The sequence below is a fragment of the Octopus bimaculoides genome, chromosome 19, assembly GCF_046866305.1.
Source record: "Octopus bimaculoides isolate indiv1 chromosome 19, ASM4686630v1, whole genome shotgun sequence".
NCBI classification, from domain to species: Eukaryota; Metazoa; Mollusca; class Cephalopoda; order Octopoda; family Octopodidae; genus Octopus; species Octopus bimaculoides.
The window spans coordinates 9011811-9031653 of NC_142946.1; the positions used below are offsets into that span (position 1 = coordinate 9011811).

A 19843-nucleotide genomic window follows, 5' to 3' on the forward strand; every position below is an offset into this window, starting at 1 on the left:
AAAAAGAACGGAAAACAGTCAATAAAAATGAGTGAAATTTTGTTTTTTAGTTTTCTTTTTTACTTGTTTTAGTCATTAGACTGCGGTCATGCTGGGGCACTGCCTTTGGGAACTTTTAGTCAAATGAGTCGACGTCAGTTGCAATGAGTAAGGGTGTTACCAACACCCAGTGGCATTCACTTTCATGAGCAGATTGGAGGTCCACAAAATAAAGTGTGAAACTGAAGCATACAACGCTCCACTAGGACAGGAATCGAGTCTAGAACTTCGGTGTGTTTGTGCAACACAGTAACCATTAAGCCACTACACACCCTTCGCTTTTTATCAATGAAAATTCATACGTAATTCAGTGTCAAGTCATGAAGCTTTAATGATAATTTTCATCAGGAATAATAATGGTGATAACTCTGAAATCCACATTAGTTGAAAATTGGATCGTGGCATGCAGTAAAGGTGTGACTAATTAATATGGTAAAATAATATAATTGTAGAGTAAATTGAGATAATGTATATTCATTACATTTTTTTTCTGAAATAAAATAAAACGAAACATACTCTCATCGGAATCGAGCACGCGAACAACTCGTATCAACGTTTCTTAGTAACAGACTCCAACGCTTGTGTCTTTTAGTTGAGATGTCGCCAAAAGGCAGACAGCTGGTCAATGTGACGCTTTACTACTATTGATATTTTCTAGATTTGTTCTAAATTAGTTACGAAAAACGATAGCTAATGTAATAGACTGTCATCGTTTGTGTTTCTGGTCGGTTTATAAGGAGACTTTAACGATTCGAAAATCTATATAGATTCTTATTTTATCTTTATGTGATGAGACCATAAATATGTAAATGAAAGAACTCCATGACTTTAATCCATACATATATGTATGCATGTTGGTGTATAATAATAATAATAATAATAATAATAATAATAATGGTTTCAAATTTTTGCCACAAAGGCAGCTTGTGGGGAGTGGATAAAGTCGAATACATTGACCCTAGTGTATCACTGGTACTCAATTTATCGACCTCGAAAATATGAAAGGCAAAGTCGACCTCGGCGGAAATTGAACTCAAAACGCAGCGGCAGATGAATTACCGCTAAGAAATTCGCCCGGCGGGCGTTCTAACATTTCTGCCAGCTCGCCGCCTTCGATGATGATGATGATGATGATGATGATGATGATGATGATGATGATGATGATGATGATGATGATAATAATAATAATAATAATAATAATAATAATAATTATAATAATAATAATAAATGCCCTGATGTAGTACCAGGTAGTGGCTCTCGTAGCTTCTTATCTTAACTATTTAGAAGTGTTATCATGTACATTGTTTTGTCTTGGTATGAAAGATGGGCTACAGCAAATATTCTGCTCAATACTACAGACTTGCTCGTCAGTTGTTTGACCATAACCAGTTGAGCATATCCCTTGGTGGTTGATGATATGTGCATCTCTGATAATGAGCAGAAGTAGTGGAGGAGCATCATAGCCATGTGTTGAGAGGAATTCTTTGGGGTTTGAATAATTCATCTTTGGAAACATGGGTGTTTTGCTCAACATCCTTAAACAAACCTTATTCAGAGACCTTTTGAGCGGGATGGGCTACTCGACCTAAAGAAAATTCTAACTGGGTCCCACCTACGAGGTCATGCGCTGTTTGTCTTGATATGAGATCACCATGTCGCGCACATATGGTTGTGATGCATGTGCCTGGTGTAACTCTTATCAGACGGGTAGTCATGATGGGTATACTGGGCTTTGTATATTTTACCCCAGTGTCACTTTGATGGCATGCACTGCTCTCTCACTCAAGAATAACAGTAATTAATCGATTGTATCGACCCAAGTGTCCAATAGGTGCTTATTTTATCGACCTCGAAAGGATGAACGTTCTAATCAGCCTCACTGTTATTTGAACTCAGAACGTAGCAATGGATGAAATACCGCTAAGCATTTCGTCCGGTGTGCTTACGATTCTGCCAGCTAACCACTTTAAAAACAACAACAACAGCAACAGCAACAACAACAATAACAACAGGAACAACAACAACAACAATGATGATAATGATAATAAGCCTTTGTACTGTAGGCACAAGGCCTGACATTTTGGGGGAGGGGTTAAGCCGATTACATCGACCCAGTATTTCCCTGGTACTTAACTTATCTACCCCGAATAGATGAAAGGCTAAGATATCTTCGGTCGAATTTGAACTCACATAAAAATTTCTTTTTCTTGGCAAAGGGATTTAGATGACCAAATCGATGGCAATAATGGGTGGAGAGGAGCTTCTGTCCATTTAAGAAGACGACATCATTTTAAAGATATTCGTTCGACCCGTGAAAATAAAAGCAGGTGTTTGAACTGGTTAGAAAACGATTGGGAAGGTGAGAAACTGTCAGGTAATGCACGGATAGAGTATGAGAGAGTGAGCGAGGGGAAGAGAGAGTGAGAGAGAGGGAGAGAGAGAGATAGAGAGAAAGAGAGAGAAGGAGAGTGAGACAGATAGACAAACATTGAAGGTGAGAGAAAGAGAGAAAGTGGGAGATGGACAGATAGAGAGAGAGTGAGAGAGAGAGAGAGAAGGAAAGTGGGATGTATATATATATATATATATATATATATATATATATGAGAGAGAGAGAGAGAGAGAGAGAGAGAGAGAGAGAAAGAGAGAGAGAAAGAGAGAGAGAGAGAGAGAGCGCTTTTGGTTGAAAGTTGTGCAGGAATTACTTTATGTGCAAAGGGAAATAAGTCTCGTTGCTATTTTCCAGCGATGGCCGTGTGGTGGCAGAATTGTTAAAGCGTCGGTATTTTCTTATTCGTTCTGGATTTTAATCCTCTGAGCTCAAAAGACACCATGATCAAAGATGCCTTGTATTATTTCGCGGTTAAAAAAGAAATATATCAATCGTCTACTACGGGGCTTGATGCAATCCTATAAAGCATCTATCCGGAAGAAATGCTGGTATGGTGTCTAAATTGGAAACTATTGCTTTTTAAGGGGTGGATATTAATTTGTGGGTTTCAGGTGGCGAGCTGGCAGAATTGTTCGCACACCTGGAAAATTGCTTAGCAGCATTTCGTCCATCTTTAAGTTCTAAGTTCAAATTCCGCTTTGTTCGACTTTGCTTTTCATCCTTTCGAAGTTAATAAAATAAGGACCAGTCGAAAACTGGGATCGATGTCATCATCCAGCCCCTTTCCCTGAAATTGCTGGCATTGTGCCTAAAAGGAGACGGGGGCTTTTCTAATACAGGAAAAAAATGATGGAGAGAGAGAGAGAGAGAGAGAGAGAGAGAGCGTTGGTAACCATACCTCGTTACGAAATGTATTTCACTGTTAGGATTTAGCTAAGTTCACCATTAAACAACATCAGCCCCATTCTTTTATTGGGCTACCTACACAACAAGGTGAGGCCCCATGGTTATTTCCAGTGCTTACCTCATGATCTGTGGAAATTTAAAGAAAAACAAATTCACAAACATTGAAAATACTTACGAACAAAACACACACATGAAAAAAATTTTAAGCAAAACCAAAATTATGTGATAAGGGAAATAACTCAAGATGTATTCCTAAGTTGTTTCCCTTGTCAACGGAATATATTTATTCAGATTGTGCATTTGAAAAATGAATGATGTTAATAAACATGCAGCTTATATATTATGTATGTTATATTATATATTGTCTATATATAATTCATTATATAAGTGCCTGGATTTAAGAAATTATTAATTTCAGAAATGTATAATATATGAAAATATTCTACAAATGTCAGAATAACGCAATTTGGTGATAAAATTTGAGAGTTATACCCCCTTTCAAGGGAAATAACTCTAAAAAAAATCCCTTTTCCTTCTTCAGCAGGAGAAATGAATTTAGTGTTAATGTTTAACGCTAAAATATAATTAATTACTAAATTATCCATGAATGTAATATTTGACATGGAAACCAAATAAACAGATAAACTGATATAGAAGCTCTCGAATACACGTATCTACACACGCATACACGGTTTTCATGTTCTTATATCTTACTTCATTTTATATCTTATTATTTTTAAAAATATTTTTATTATATTTTTTTTATTTTTTATTATTTTTTATTATTTGAATTTTTAGTATAAACCTATATCGCATCGAAGTCTTATAAAATCACTGTAAGCACGATTTCGTTTCTCGATGAAAACTGAAATTTTTATTTTCTACCAATTTATATATATATATAAATTAGACAATGGGGTAAAAAATTGGATATTAATTAATATCAATTTAATATCAGGTAACTAGCACATTAAAAGAATCAGGGAGATTCAGAAAAAATATCTGAGATCTCAAGGATTATTGCATATGTTTATATAAGAATATATACGAGTATATATACGGAGGCCACTAGGTGGACTGGTAAAGTGCTAGAAGACGATCACGTGTCATGTGTCTACTTAGACCGAATAATTCTCAGAGGGAATTTAGCGAAACAACAAAAACGTAAAGCGGGCAAGACCAGTGGAGATTACACAAAAAAAAAAAAAAAATGCAATTATCTGCAAACATGTTTCGAAATTAACATTTTCTTACCGAAAATATCTTTTCCTTATTAGTACAGAACATTGGATAGATGTAATTTAGAGAATCGTATACTTAGTTCTACTGCACTTTGCCTCCTGCTCGCACAGACGCACGTACGCGCGCACGTGCGTCTAACCCCCTCCTCCCAAATTTCCAAGGGAAATTACTCATTCAAAATATACTCGAATTGTTTCCCTTGACAGTATCTGCGCTATTTCGCTTAAGAATGTGATATTTATCGAAATAATATTGGATTCGTCTTAAATGGGAGCGATGGATGATAGTACTAGTTGAGCACGTACCATTACTATTAGGCTTTAGTTTCAACATTCTCTCTGTCTGTTTGTCTTTCTCTCTCTCTCTCTCTCTGTCTGCCTGTCCTTCACCCTTCTCCCTGATTACATATTTTCATTACATTTTTTTTTACCTTACCATCTGTGGTTCGCATTTATATCACAGTTGACTAGCTTTATGTTAATTAGGTATGATAATTAACTGGTGCAACAGAAACGAAAATATACAAAGCATCCAGGTTATTAGGACGAGGTAATAAGCCGATGGCAAAATATCGTGCTAACTCTAGTCTCATAGTTTCATTTATTTGACTCTTATTTTTAATTTCGGTGAGGACCAGCCAGATGTTACTCCAGCCCCACGGTAGCACAGATCGAGTAGAACTTTCGGTAGATGCTGGCCTTTGTTGTTGTTGTTGTTGTTGTTGTTGTTGTTGTTGTTGTTGTTGTTGTTGTTGTTGTTGTTGTTGTTGTTGTTGTTGTTGTTGTTGTTGTTGTTGTTGTTGTTGTTGTTGTTGTTGTTGTTGTTGTTGTTGTTGTTGTTGTTGTTGTTGTTGTTGTTGTTGTTGTTGTTGTTGTTGTTGTTGTTGTTGTTGTTGTTGTTGTTGTTGTTGTTGTTGTTGTTGTTGTTGTTGTTGTTGTTGTTGTTGTTGTTGTTGTTGTTGTTGTTGTTGTTGTTGTTGTTGTTGTTGTTGTTGTTGTTGTTGTTGTTGTTGTTGTTGTTGTTGTTGTTGTTGTTGTTGTTGTTGTTGTTGTTGTTGTTGTTGTTGTTGTTGTTGTTGTTGTTGTTGTTGTTGTTGTTGTTGTTGTTGTTGTTGTTGTTGTTGTTGTTGTTGTTGTTGTTGTTGTTGTTGTTGTTGTTGTTGTTGTTGTTGTTGTTGTTGTTGTTGTTGTTGTTGTTGTTGTTGTTGTTGTTGTTGTTGTTGTTGTTGTTGTTGTTGTTGTTGTTGTTGTTGTTGTTGCTGTTGTTGTTGTTGTTGTTGTTGTTGTTGTTGTTGTTGTTAATTCATATGACAAGTCAGATTAGTTGTTAGAATTATACTGACTTCAAATTTTGGCACAAAGTCAACAAGTTCGGGTGCGGGCTCAGTCGGTTTCATCAACCCTAACACTCAACTGGTACTTGTTTTAGCGAGTCGGGGATGATGAAAGGCAAAGTCGACTCCGGCCAAATTTGAACTCGTGACGTAAAAACGTACGAAATGCTGCTAAACCTTTTGCTTGGCGTGCTAACAATTCTGCCAGCTCGCGTTATGGTACAAGGCCAAAATTTTCGTGGAAGGGTGTACATTATTACTTCGACCCGAGAACTCAGCTGGTACCTATTTCATAAATTTCGAAAAGACGAAATGCAAAGTCGAACGCGGCGAAATTCGAACTCAGAATTTAAAGATTAGTAAAATGTCGCTAAGAGCTTTTCTTGGCGTTCTAACGATTCTGCCAGCTCGCCGCTTTTGTAGCAAGCATAATATTAAAGTGTCTTGTGCAATCCTAAAGACGCAATAAGCCGTTTTAATACAATGAATCACAGTGAATGTGGCTGAGAACTATGTCTTAGAATTGTTGAATTACTTATTTGTTAATATAAGAGTACCGAATTCAGTCGATCGATTAACAGAATCCATACGGACATCCGTCACCAGCTGTTGCACCAACGCTACCACAAACACACAGACAAACGCACGCACACACACACACACATACACACATGCACGAGTGAACTGGAGCAATATATATATATATGTACACACACACACAGACGAGTGAACTGCAGCAATATATATATATGTATACACGCACACACACATCTCACTCTCTCTCTCTCTCTCTCTCTCTATCTCTCTCTCTCTCTCTCTCTCTCTCTCTCTCTCTCTCTCTATATATATATATATATATATATATATATATATATATATATATATATATATATATATATATATATATATATATACGGTTTAGATATAGATTCAAGGCTTGAATATGGTACTTATGCGAAGGCACCCGAATATCACATCCCAAAAGGATGGGTGTGCAATCACTTTTGAAATCCGTGTTGCTTATTGTTTGATATATATATATATATATATATATATATATATATATATATATATATATATATATATACAAATTAAAAGGGTAAAGGTTTATCAATTTATTAATTTATTAATAAATCAACAATTAATAATTTTTACCAAGCCCTTCGGTATGTAAACACCATTATCGGTGGAGAACTTATTTAAAAGTTCCTATACATTTATAAACATACTTCGGTATGTGGTGAAGCAAATGCTTGCTGATCCCTTAATTATGTTTTATATATATATATATATATATATATATATATATATATATATATATATATATATATATATATATATATATATATATAGATAGATAGATATAAATGTATAGACGTGTGTGTGTGTGTGTGTGTGTGTGTGTGTGTGTGTACTTCAGCATCGTTGAATTCAAAATCTAATTTGTCACGGAAAAGTTATTTTCCATTTTAATTGTGAAATTCTTAAACCTGTTGCTAAACAAAAATTTGTAAAGCAATTATAACTCGGTAAAGAGAGAGAAACATTAATTTATAGTCCGATAAAATTCCAGGATCGATTATCTTAACAGCAGTCAAGCATTGCAATCGATTAAGTATTAAAACTATGTGACTTCGTAGGAATACAGTGTTTTCTAAAAATGATTTATTACGCTACTGTTTATTTTCGAAACTGCAAATACATTTCGATCAGCCTCCGAGTTTAACAAAATCTGTACTCTTATCCTACTGGAGCTGTAGAATCTAAACCTTTCCTGGTTTATACCTTTTCTCTCTGCATTTGGTGTGTTTTTGTTTCTGATATATAGCTATATAGCTGGCACTCCGTCGAGGGATCCAGTTGATCCGACCAACGGAACAGCCTGCTCGTGAAATTAACGTGCAATTGGCTGAGCACTCCACAGACACGTGTACCTTTAACGTAGTTCTCGGGGATATTCAGCGTGACACAGTATGACAGGGCTGACCCTTTGAATTACAGGTACAACAGAACATAGGAAGTAAGAGTGAGAGAAAGTTGTGGTGAAAGAATACAGCAGGGTTCGCCACCATCCCCTGCCGGAGCCTCGTGGAGCCTTAGGTGTTTTCGCTCAATAAACATTCACAACGCCCGGTCTGGGAATCGAAACCGCGATCCTATATATATATATATATATATATATATATATATATATATATATATACACATAGGTTTTCTTTATATATTTCTCCTTTTACATTTTATAGTAAATGTAGTGAAGTCATTAAATATTGGTTTCGAATATTGACAGAAGGACAGCAGTCTTGGGGAAGGGGTTAAGTCGATTACGTCGACCCCAGGGCTCAGCTGGTTCTTATTTTATCGACCCAGAAAGGATGAAAGGCAAAGTCGATCTCAGCAGAATTTGAACTCAAAACGTAAAGACAGACGAAAAATGTCATTGTACATTGGGAGTTTTTATCAAACATTTTATCAAAAGGAACACCAGACTTTAGCTTTTCCTTTCTTTCATGGGTGCTTATGAGTAGTAGGAGAGTTAATTAGGGGATAGAATGGATGGAATATATGTAGCGACCAGATTGGTTGTCATGCAAGATAAAAAATCTCTCATCTTCATTTATTTGCTTCCCGAATCTTTCGCTTGGGCAGCTGTACCTCTTCTCTTTGGTCAGTTTACACATAAAACATCTACACTTTCATACACACACACGCGCGCACACGCACACACACACACACACACACACACACACACACACACATTCATGAGCTTGGATCAGTTCGTACTCTGTGCTGATAACAGAAAGAGATACTTTGACGGAAATAAAATAGTCTATTTTTGTTTTTTTTTGCATGGTCAGACGAAATTTCAATACCGAAAAGACCAGACTCTTCATCTGCTTACAGTGTACCAAAAATCTAAAATCTTCAAATTCACATTGATATAAATCTTTGCCGAAAATGACCATATATATATATATATATATATATATATATATATATATACATTGATATACACTCTTCCTCCCTCGCACACACATATGCACTTACACACATACACACGCAAACGCACAGACCAACATATATACATGAACGTATGCATATTTAAAAAAAAATGTATTCCCTATGTTCTATATGTTAGCTGCTAAGTTATATTAGCTTTCACATGTCTGGCGTTTGGGTACATTTTCTGTTTTACATCAGAAATTTCAGTATATCTACTGTAACAGCTATATTAGCTGATATATGTTATGAAGTGTTAAGAGATGAGCAATGAATATACAAGGTGTTAATATACTTATAATATATTTATTAGTAAATGTTATGTGTCAATACATTTGTTATTGCTTGAGAAAAAGTTTCCACAGTTGTGAATTCTCGTAATTTATATGTAAATCTAATTGTGAATTCTGGCTTCACCAATAGCTATTACGCATCTACGTTACAGTTTTTATCTATCTATCTATCTATCTATCTATCTATCTATCTATCTATCTATCTATCATCATGGACGGACGGTAGACACATCGGCTCCCATGTAAGTTGCATTTTTCACCTCTTAAAAGACCTATTTTGTTTTAAAATTTTGTATAAGTTGTGTATAACACAAAATACTTCGTGAACATATATTTTTCAAATCGGAAATAGCTCTATTTAGAGCCTTATTTCCAAAAATTCAAACATATCTTCCTCGTTCCTAGCCATATTCTTTAAAACGAATATGGCTAAGGTTTTCAACGAGGCCGACTTCCCGCTCCTAATGCCAGAGGCGAAAACACTTAATGCCGTTCCGCATGAACGCAGACAAGTGATGAAGAAGAGCAATGATTCTGAGTCAACTGCTGCTGCCTCAACCACCACCACTACCACCATCACGTGTACAAACTCTGCTGCTACAGCAGTCTTGCCTGCCACCGTCACCAGTGACAACAACAACAACAACGACAAAGACAACAACAACAACAGCAACAACAACGACAACGACACAAATGTCCTTGCTAACACGACCACTGTCCTCACCACTGCTACTACCAGTGACAATAACAACAGCAACAACAACAGGACACCGACCTTCAACACCAACACCACCACTACTTCGACAAACTCTGCCGCCACTACCACCACCTTTGAACCTGGCAGTACCAACACCACTGTCAATACCACCATCAACAACTACAAGACGAACAAGATAAACAACACCACAAACGCCACAAACAACATATCTGCCAGCATCACAAAAACAAATTTTGCCGATGCAACGAAAGAAAAAAGAACAATATTAACATTCACCCAAAAACAAATCAATGACACAAAATCCCTTCTCACGAAAGAAGGTGACACTGTACAAATACACATACCAAAAGCAATTATTGAAAATACAAACAAGAAGCACATATCATACAGACTTATCAACAAGAAAACGAAGCGACCGGAGAGTTTCTCCACCCAAAAAATTGAGATTTGTCTCAAACCGATATGGCCCTTTCAAAGTCATGTTACTTGGGGACGAAAATTTGCCACGGTCCTAGTACGCTTTAAGAGCGAACAGTTAGCGAAGGAATTTTCAACACTCTCTCTCCACACAGATGACTTGGTGATGATACCGAGTTATCTTGGACAGAGAGTGACGAAGGTGACAGTAAAGAATGTCCCTTCACAAGTGGAAACCCAGTGGATAGTAGGTTCTATATGCCTCGAAATGGAGGAGGCAAATATATTAGAAATTGCTACTGCAGAGGAGAAAAACTGGGAAGGGGGAAAAAAAGTCGAAGTCCTCCTCCATATCACTGAAGAGGAGTGCCAAAAGATCCCCACACACATCCAACTGGCAAAGGACCACAAGTTATATGTAGTGGTGGAAGGAAGGCGGCCACGTTGTTATGTATGCGGCAGCGAGGCACACCTCAAGGACAGTTGCCCAACCGCCGCCAACCAAAAAAAGCAACAAGGGCAACCACCAAAACCCGGAAAAAAAACCCTACTACCAACACCACCATCAACAATCAAAACAAGAGAAACACAAGCAACACTGGCAACTGAGAAGACAACAGCATCTGCAAAAACAACAAGTGAGGAAGCAGGGGAAAAGAAAGAAAATTCCAAGACTGTTTCCCCCTCCCCCACATCACACACACCTCACACAAATAACAAGCCATCAGCACCAACAAAAACAGCAACACAACCACTCACACAAGCACACACAGACGCTCACAATTTGCCCCTACCCCCTTCCGATTCCTCAGAACCTTCGTCGGAAGATGAAAGTAATGAGGAATGGCAAATAGCCCAGAAAGGAAGGAGGAAGAGGAGCAAGAAAAGAAAAGCAAACACAAACAAAGCAGGGAGATACACAACTCCCGAAAACACTCCAGACACCAACACAAGCACACACAACTACAACACAAGCAACAAAACCCCAAAAGCAAGTACACACACAATGCTCACTGCCATCAACACAAAAAACTCAGAGTTGATGGAATACATCAACACAAAAACAAACATAACAAACGAAGACATAAAAACCAGCAACCACCCATACACAACACCGCCAGAACACATCAAAATACTACACATAACACCAACCCTGCACCACACACTAAAATCTATTTTTCCAAAGGCAGTTGGCAAATGCCAAAAATACCTGGCGAAAAAACTATATAGTGATCTCCTCGAAGAAAACCCGAAGGAGGAGACACAAAAACTCTCAAACGGTAAGTGACTCTCTTTATAAAACTTTAACACTCAAATCAAAATGATGCTCAAGATTGGTTGTGTAAATGCGCGTGGCTTGGGGTCCCCTTGGAAACAAGGGTACCTCCTAAATGACATAAAGTCACATAAACTAGAAATCATAGCCATAAGCGAGACCAGACTCCATGATACGCGGGCCCTATCGTCCATGTTTGGCAGACAGTTTAACATTTATTTTTCTCCCTGTCTGCCGAGAATGGGCGGTAGTGGCACGGCGGTACTCTTTCGCAAGAGTCTGGATCTCGAAGTAAAGACAGTATTCATAGACCCGGAGGGTAGATTGGTTGTTCTGGATGTCGATGGCAGCGATGGGTGTGCTTTTCGACTCATATCAGTATACGCACCACCTTTAACAGGTAGGCCGGATTTCTTTCGACGTCTAGAAGTATTCCTAGGAACGTCTCGTCCTTTACTTTTAGTGGGGGATTGGAATGCTACCTTGGACACGCATCTAGACTATGTTGGCAGAGATAGGAATAGACGGGGATGCAAATGCCTCAAAGACCTGCTCAGACGCTTTCAACTGTCTGACAGGTACCGACTCGATTACCCGAATGCGCCAATGTGGACATGGACAAACCGCATCGGGTCGTCGAGATCGTATCTAGATAGAATACTGTGTAGGAGAGTAGATAGAGATAGCATAGGGTGTCCACAATTTCACATAGTCAGCTACACGGATCACAAACTTGTGACGTGTACGCTAGACTTAGATAAGACACATAGGCAGGGCTCCGGTTACTGGAAACTAAACGCGTCTTTCCCGTCGAGACCAGTTTTCAGAGACCGGATTAGCACGTTAGTAAAGAGGGCTTTGACAGGAGCCATCATCAATAACAAATGGTGGTTTGCCCTCAAGAGAGCAATAAAAGCAGAAGCGGTTAGGTATAGCAAAGCACTAGCCATAGACAGAAACAGAGTAGAGGGTGAACTAGTTAAGAAGCTAGAAGAGGCAATTAGAAGTGGCATCGCATCCGACGTTTTGGCGGCGAGGTTGGCCCTTGACCAACACTTCAACGCCAAACACGAAGGGTGCGTTGTCAGGGCTAGGATGCGTGCTCTAAGAAACGAAGGTGTTGGAGCCGCACGAGAGGCCCGGGTGGCGGAGGCGCAACAGGGCAACAAAGCCACCATTCGGTCTCTGGTGGACGAACAGGGGCGCGAACTGCTCGAGCCAAGCAAAATGTGTGAGGCCTTTCAGCGGCACTTTGCTCGACTGTTTGGGACGAATGGCGAGCGAGAACGCAGGGTGGACTTCAGTGCCTACCTGCACAGCCTGCCACGACTCTCGGCAAGAGAGGCGGAGTGCTGCGAAGGTGCCATCACGGCGGCGGAAGTGAGGGACGCGATGGCGGGATGCTCGAGGGACAAATCTCCGGGTTTGGATGGTCTGCCCTACGAGCTTTACAACTGTAAGCCAGACTTGTTTGGAGACGTCTTGGTGGCGGTGTACTGCAACTGGCAGCAAAACGGGAGCATTCCCGGTTTTGTGAGTCGAGGAGCCGTAACGCTGCTGAAGAAAGATCCAAACAAGGGGGACGTCATAGATAACTTTAGGCCCATCACTCTGCTCAATGCAGACTTGAAAATTTTGGCCAAGGTGTTAGCCAAGCGGTTGGCGCTTGTCATCGAGAAACTGATCGGCAAGGCGCAAACGTGCGCGGTGCCGGGCAGGAGCATCCATGACAACCTCCATCTGATGCGCTACATCATAGAGAGGGTAGTTAAGGAACCTGGCATGGGTGGGGCCCTGATCAATTTAGATCAATCGAAAGCTTTCGATAGGGTAGACCATCAATACTTGGAGGCTGTCCTCATAGCAGCCGGCTTCGGTCCCATTTTCCGCGGCTGGATGGCTGCCTTGTACAGAGGCATCCGTTCGGTAGTTCGCGTCAATGGGCATCTATCAAGACCCTTCGACATTGCACGTTCGGTCCGTCAGGGATGCCCCCTCTCGTCGCTTCTGTACGTGTTGACTCTCGAGCCACTACTGCGGAAGCTGGCGACGCTGAGGGGCATCCCGCGAGAGTTGGGATGCGGGACGAGCGTGTCGGCATACGCGGACGACGTCACCGTCATAGTGTCTAGCCAAAAGCACATCGAGCTTGTCGGCGAGACACTGAGAGACTACGAAGCGGTAACGGGAGCGAAAATCAACCGGGATAAGTCAGTGGGCTTGCGGCTCGGCACCTGGAGAAGCAACCCCATGCCGTCAAGTAGCGCCTCCGTCGTGGGACGTTGGACTGACGGTCCGGTTGAGATGCTCGGGGTCTGGTTTGGTCCAGACCTCCAAACGGAGAAGAACTGGGACGAGATAACGAGAAGGGTGGCCACTCTAGCCCGGCAATGGGCCGAGAGGAAGCTTTCCCTGAAAGGTCGGGCGGAGGTGGCGAACACGTACATCGCGTCCGTCATCTACTACCGCCTGACCGTCGTTCCTTGTCCCGACCCTACCATCACCAAACTGGAGCGCATCCTCTTCCGCTTCTTGTGGAAAGGAAGCGTTCCGATGGTTAGGCGATCCGTTTGCTGCCAACACCCGTTAAAAGGAGGACTGGGCATGCCGTGGTTGATGATGCGCAGACACGCGCTGAGACTGCGACATCTCCGGCTCTACGTAGACAGCGGTGAACAGGTGTGGTCACCGTTTGTGCGGCGCGCTTTCCCGCAGCTCGTCTCTATGACCGAACTGCAGTCATGGATCAAGAAGAGGCCGAGGAAGGGCGAATGGCACCGCGAGTGTCGCGCTGCTCTTCGGCAACTCCAACAACCCGGGTCAACCTTGAGCGACTGCATCACAACTAACGCATTCTATAGTGGATTAGTGGAGGGAAGGTACGACGACGATCTCGGGGCGAACCTGGGCGTCGACGAGGAATACCTGACCCGCCTGTTTAAGACGACCTTCGGGCCGGGACCTATGGACAACTTCCAGAGATCCCTGGCCTGGCAGTGCTATCGAGAAGCACTACCCGTTCGGGATAAGCTCTACAGGCATGGCTCGAGAAACACGGGGCCGACCTGTCCGAGATGCCGGCAGAGCGACGAAACCGTTCTGCACGCACTCGTACAGTGTCCCACCATTTCCGAGCTGTGGGCTTACGTCGAACAACTGCTATCGCGTGTGGGACGAGTCGGTCTATCAGCCGAGTCTATCGTGAATATTGTCGCGCCTCCTTCCTTTAAACGGGAAGGAAGAGCTATTTTCATCGTACTTGTGGCTATGGCGAAAGAATGTGTATGGTGGACGCGTCTGAAAGGTCTAGAGACAAAGACTTTCCTCTCTGGGCAATCTCTCATCAACTTCTTCAAGTATCACCTGAAGAGGAAGTTGAGAGTAGAAAGGGAAGTCTTGTCTAGTGAATGCTTCAAAAAAAGATGGGTGAATGTAGCAAGGATGGCACGTGTGAACGACGGAGCCATCTTGAGCATAACCCTATGAACAAGAAAAAAAAAATAAAACAAAAAGGCAAAAGAGAGTCACTTACTGTTATAGTTTCTTCAATGAGAATATTGACCAAGGTTACCGTGGTCTTTTCCGTGGGCTTTTCCTTCCACGGCTAAACCTAAACTGTCCTCCCCTCTTTTTACACGAGAACATTACTGTGTGATACACGATCCCTATTGATCGGCCTTTCCTTTTCTTTTTTTTTCGATCCCTTTTGATCGAACTGCCCCTTTTTCCCTTCCTACGATCCCTTTTGATCGACACCACCAATTTTTTTTTTTTTTTTTTTTTTTTTTTTTTTTTTTTTTTTTTTTCCTTCCTTCCCCCTCCCAAAAAGAAAAGCTCTACATTGTATTTGTCCCATCTTCGTTGAGCCCTGTGTGGCTAATAAAAGAAATGTATCTATCTATCTATCTATCTATCTATCTATCTATCTATCTATCTAAGGTTAACATGGTCTTTTCCGTAGGTTTTTCTTTCCACGGCTAAACCTAAACTGTCCTCCCCTCTTTTTACACGAGAACATTACTGTGATACACGATCCCTATTGATCGCTTTTTTTCTTCTTGGTCCCTTTCGATCGAACTCCCCCTTCCCTTTTTCCCTTCATACAATCCCTTTTGATCGACACACCCCTACTTTTTTTTTCTTTCCTCCCCCCTCCCAAAAAGAAAAGCTCTACATTGTATTTGTCCCATCTTTGTTGAGCCCTGTGTGGCTAATAAAAGAAATGTATCTATCTATAGATACATATATAAGTGTATGTGTGTATATTTATATATATATATATACATGTATGTGTATATACATGAAAACACACACCCATACACACACACGTACACACACATTCATATACATATCATATACAAATTAGATTATCTGGTCACACGGTGATGTAAAATTAGATTTTGTACGTTGCACCGATGTTAAGAAATCGCTGGAAGGAGAATCTTTCGTACCTGACTTTGTTGAGAACCAAAAGAATTAGCATACATTGGTCTGCAATGATGTAAATGAACCTCCATTAAATATCCTACACACACACACACACACGCGCGCGCACACACACACACACACGCACACACACACACACACACACACAAAGTCAAATATACATATATATGTATATGTATGTATATATGTATATGTATGTATATATGTATAAACATCGATTCATATATATATATATATATATATATATATATATATATATATATATATATATATATATATACATACACTTACGTATGCATAAGTAAGTGCATATAAATAAATATATACACAATTACATATATGTACGTATATTGAAATATACGTACTTATAAACATAAATATGTATAGATATATGACCATGTATGTGTATATGTATTTTTATATATGCATATATATGTATATATATATATATGCGTGCGTCTGTGTTTATATATGTGTGTGTGTATATATGTGTGTATGTGTGTGTGTGTGTGCACGCATGCATATACGAGAATATATAAGTATATATAAGTCTGTATATAGTCATGTATGCTCTCTCTTTCACACACACACACACACACACACACATTCAGGACTTCATGGTGATTTATGTTTATGATCAGCTGTTCGATCATTTGAATCCTTGATCATTGAAGCACGCCTTGGTTTATTGCTCATTGATGTCCTCCCTGTTTAACAGTCATATTTTGACAACTATATTGAATATAGATAGTTAGATAGATAGATAGATAGATAGATAGATGAATAGATAGATAGATAGATAGATAGATAGATAGATAGATAGATAGATAGATGAATAGATAGATAGATAGATAGATAGATAGATAAATGAATAAACAGATAGATAGACAAACAGATGAATAAATAGCTAGCTAGATAAATATATGAATAGAAAGATTGATAGATATATGAATAGATAGATAAATAGCTAACTAGCTGACTAGGTAGATAGATAAATACATAGACAGATAGATAGATGAATAAATGGATAGATAGATAAATAGCTAACTAGTTAGCTAGCTAGCTAGCTAGATAGATAGATAGAAAGAGTAGAGAGAGAGTATTGCTGATTCCATCTTTGCTTCCATACTTTGATTTGGAAGGAGAATTCTTCGGATATGTTCAAAGGAGAAATGAATATTCTGGAATGAACTAGAAATATTGTGATGGAGTAAATATAAATAATTTACAACTAGCGTCCATGTGTGATAAAGTTATGTCAGTTATGTATCTGTAAATTGTGTCAATCATTGGCAATGGACTACGGCCATGCTGGAGCACAGCCGTGAAGGGTTTAATCGAAAAAACGACAACAGCAATTATTGTTTTTTAAAGCCTGGAACTTATTCTGTCTTTCTATTTTACCGAAGAGCTAAGTTGAGAGGACATAAACAAACCGATACCGGTTGTGAAGTAGTGATAAGACGCCCGCGCACGCACACACACACACACACAAAGCCAGATATAATTTTTGAAGCTCTGATGAAGCTATGGGGTGATACGCAACCACTTAACTATGAGTGGGTTACATCTTGCCGCAGAAACAGCTTGTCCTTTCGTACGAAATCCATTTTCCGTTTCATATCGAAGAGAATGGAAATTAATAAACGTTTTCATTTTTCAGTGGTCTAGCGTATAAAAATTCATGTGTTTATACACTATATCTTATGATATATATGTATATATATATATATATATATATATATATATATATATATATATATATATATATATATATATATATATATATATATATATATATATATATATAAATATATATATATATATATATATATATATATATGTATATATATATATATATGCATATATATATATAAAATCAAGATTTACTTTTCGCAATGAGATAGAACACCAAGGCTGTGTAGATTTTAGAACATTTATAAATAGGTCTTACAGCTGTTTCCAGGATATTTATTATATCCCTTCATCGGAGACAGTGTGACACACATGTATGTATTTATATATATATGTGTATCTTTTATCTTTTCATCTTTTACGCCACTGGACTGCAGCTATGCTGGGGCGCAACCTTGATGGACTTTGTCGAACTAATCAAGCCTAATACATATTTATAAGCCAGGCACATTTCTATACTTTATTGCTAGGACGTAAACAATTTAGAAGCGATTGTGAGGATTAAATATATGCGCAAAGGCACACACAAGCATATGAGGGCATTCTTTCATTTTCCTTCTATCAAATCCACTCACAACGCTTTGGTCACCTTACTGTCATGGTAGAAGACGCCTAAGGTGCCTTGCAGTGTGACTGAACTCGGAACCATGTGGCTGGGAAGCAAACACCTTACCACACAGCCACACATAAGCATAAAAACATAAACCCAACCAGTCAGCTGATAGTGATAACCTCTGGTTTAGAAATTCAATACACAACAGCACACGCTCTATATATCTTATTGACGCATTGAGTGCTTGTATCTGTGTGCAAGCCTTCTCCTTAGAAACATACCCATGCAAATTGCATACGTACATATGTGTGTGTGTGTGTGTGTGTGTATTGTGTCTCTGTGCGTGTATCTAAGTGTGTGAATATGTGAATATATAAATACAAATACACACAGACGCACACATATATAAGTCTAAACGTATGCACACACACACACATACACATAAACTCATGTCTAACTATTTCTCTCACTACACACATACACGCACACAGACAATTAATCCTCATACACACACACACACACACACACACACACACACACATATATATATATATATATATATATATATATATATATATATATATATAAAACACGTATATTCACACACTCATACATACACAAACACACATAATATTTGTATTTGATGTATACAAATTATCAATTTCCATCTAGCCGTTCGTGTCTCACTCTAGGATATAAAGTTATTTACACTTTCTCCTCTTTAACATTGCTCCCTAAATTAACACTCACCAGGTACCACATACTCTAATTTCGCTTGAATTGTTATGCTTTCTCAGAGTAGCATATATATGTATATATATATATATATATATATATATATATATATATATATATATATATATATATATATATATATATATATATATATATATATATATATATACATATATATCTTACTTCAAATCTCAGTGTTTGAATATATCATTTATATATATATATATATATATATATATATATATATATATGTATATGTAGATACACACATATGTATGCATATTGATATATATATATATATATATATATATATATATATATATATATTTATATATATGTATATATATGTATGTATCTGTGGTGTATATATATATATTTGTGTGTGTGTGTGTGTGTTTGTGTGTGTGTGTGTAAATATATATATTCAGAAATATATGTGTTGTATACTCGTCTGATTAGTTTGTGACTCTTACCAACATTTTAAATCATTACTATTGGTGTTTTCTTCTTCTTCTTCTTCTTCTTCTTCTTCTTCTTTTCCTTCTTCTTCTTCTTCTTTTTCTTCTTCTTCTTCTTCTTCTGCCCCTTCTTACTATTACCATCACCATGGTAATTTATATATATATATATATATATATATATATATATATATATATATATATATATATATATATATATATATATTTCATTCTAGATTATTAAAGTTCTCACTCTGAAGGTAAACACCTTGATTTAATAGGCATAACAAACAAACAAACAAACATGCACGCGCGCGCGCACACACACGCAGACACACAT

General features: G+C 38.5%; 1 protein-coding gene and 1 long non-coding RNA gene across 10 annotated transcripts in view; one reads left to right on the plus strand and one right to left on the minus strand.

Annotated features, from left to right (window-relative positions):
- Positions 1-19843, plus strand: part of LOC149131760 (uncharacterized) — a 1392655-nt gene that overhangs the window by 37428 nt on the left and 1335384 nt on the right. The gene's annotated exons all lie outside the window — the stretch shown is intronic.
- LOC106884168 (uncharacterized) overlaps positions 1-19843 on the minus strand; it is a 56230-nt gene that overhangs the window by 2514 nt on the left and 33873 nt on the right. The window contains exon 2 of the long non-coding RNA XR_001411209.3: positions 3330-3463. This is a non-coding gene — a long non-coding RNA (uncharacterized LOC106884168). The remainder of the gene's footprint in view (positions 1-3329; positions 3464-19843) is intronic.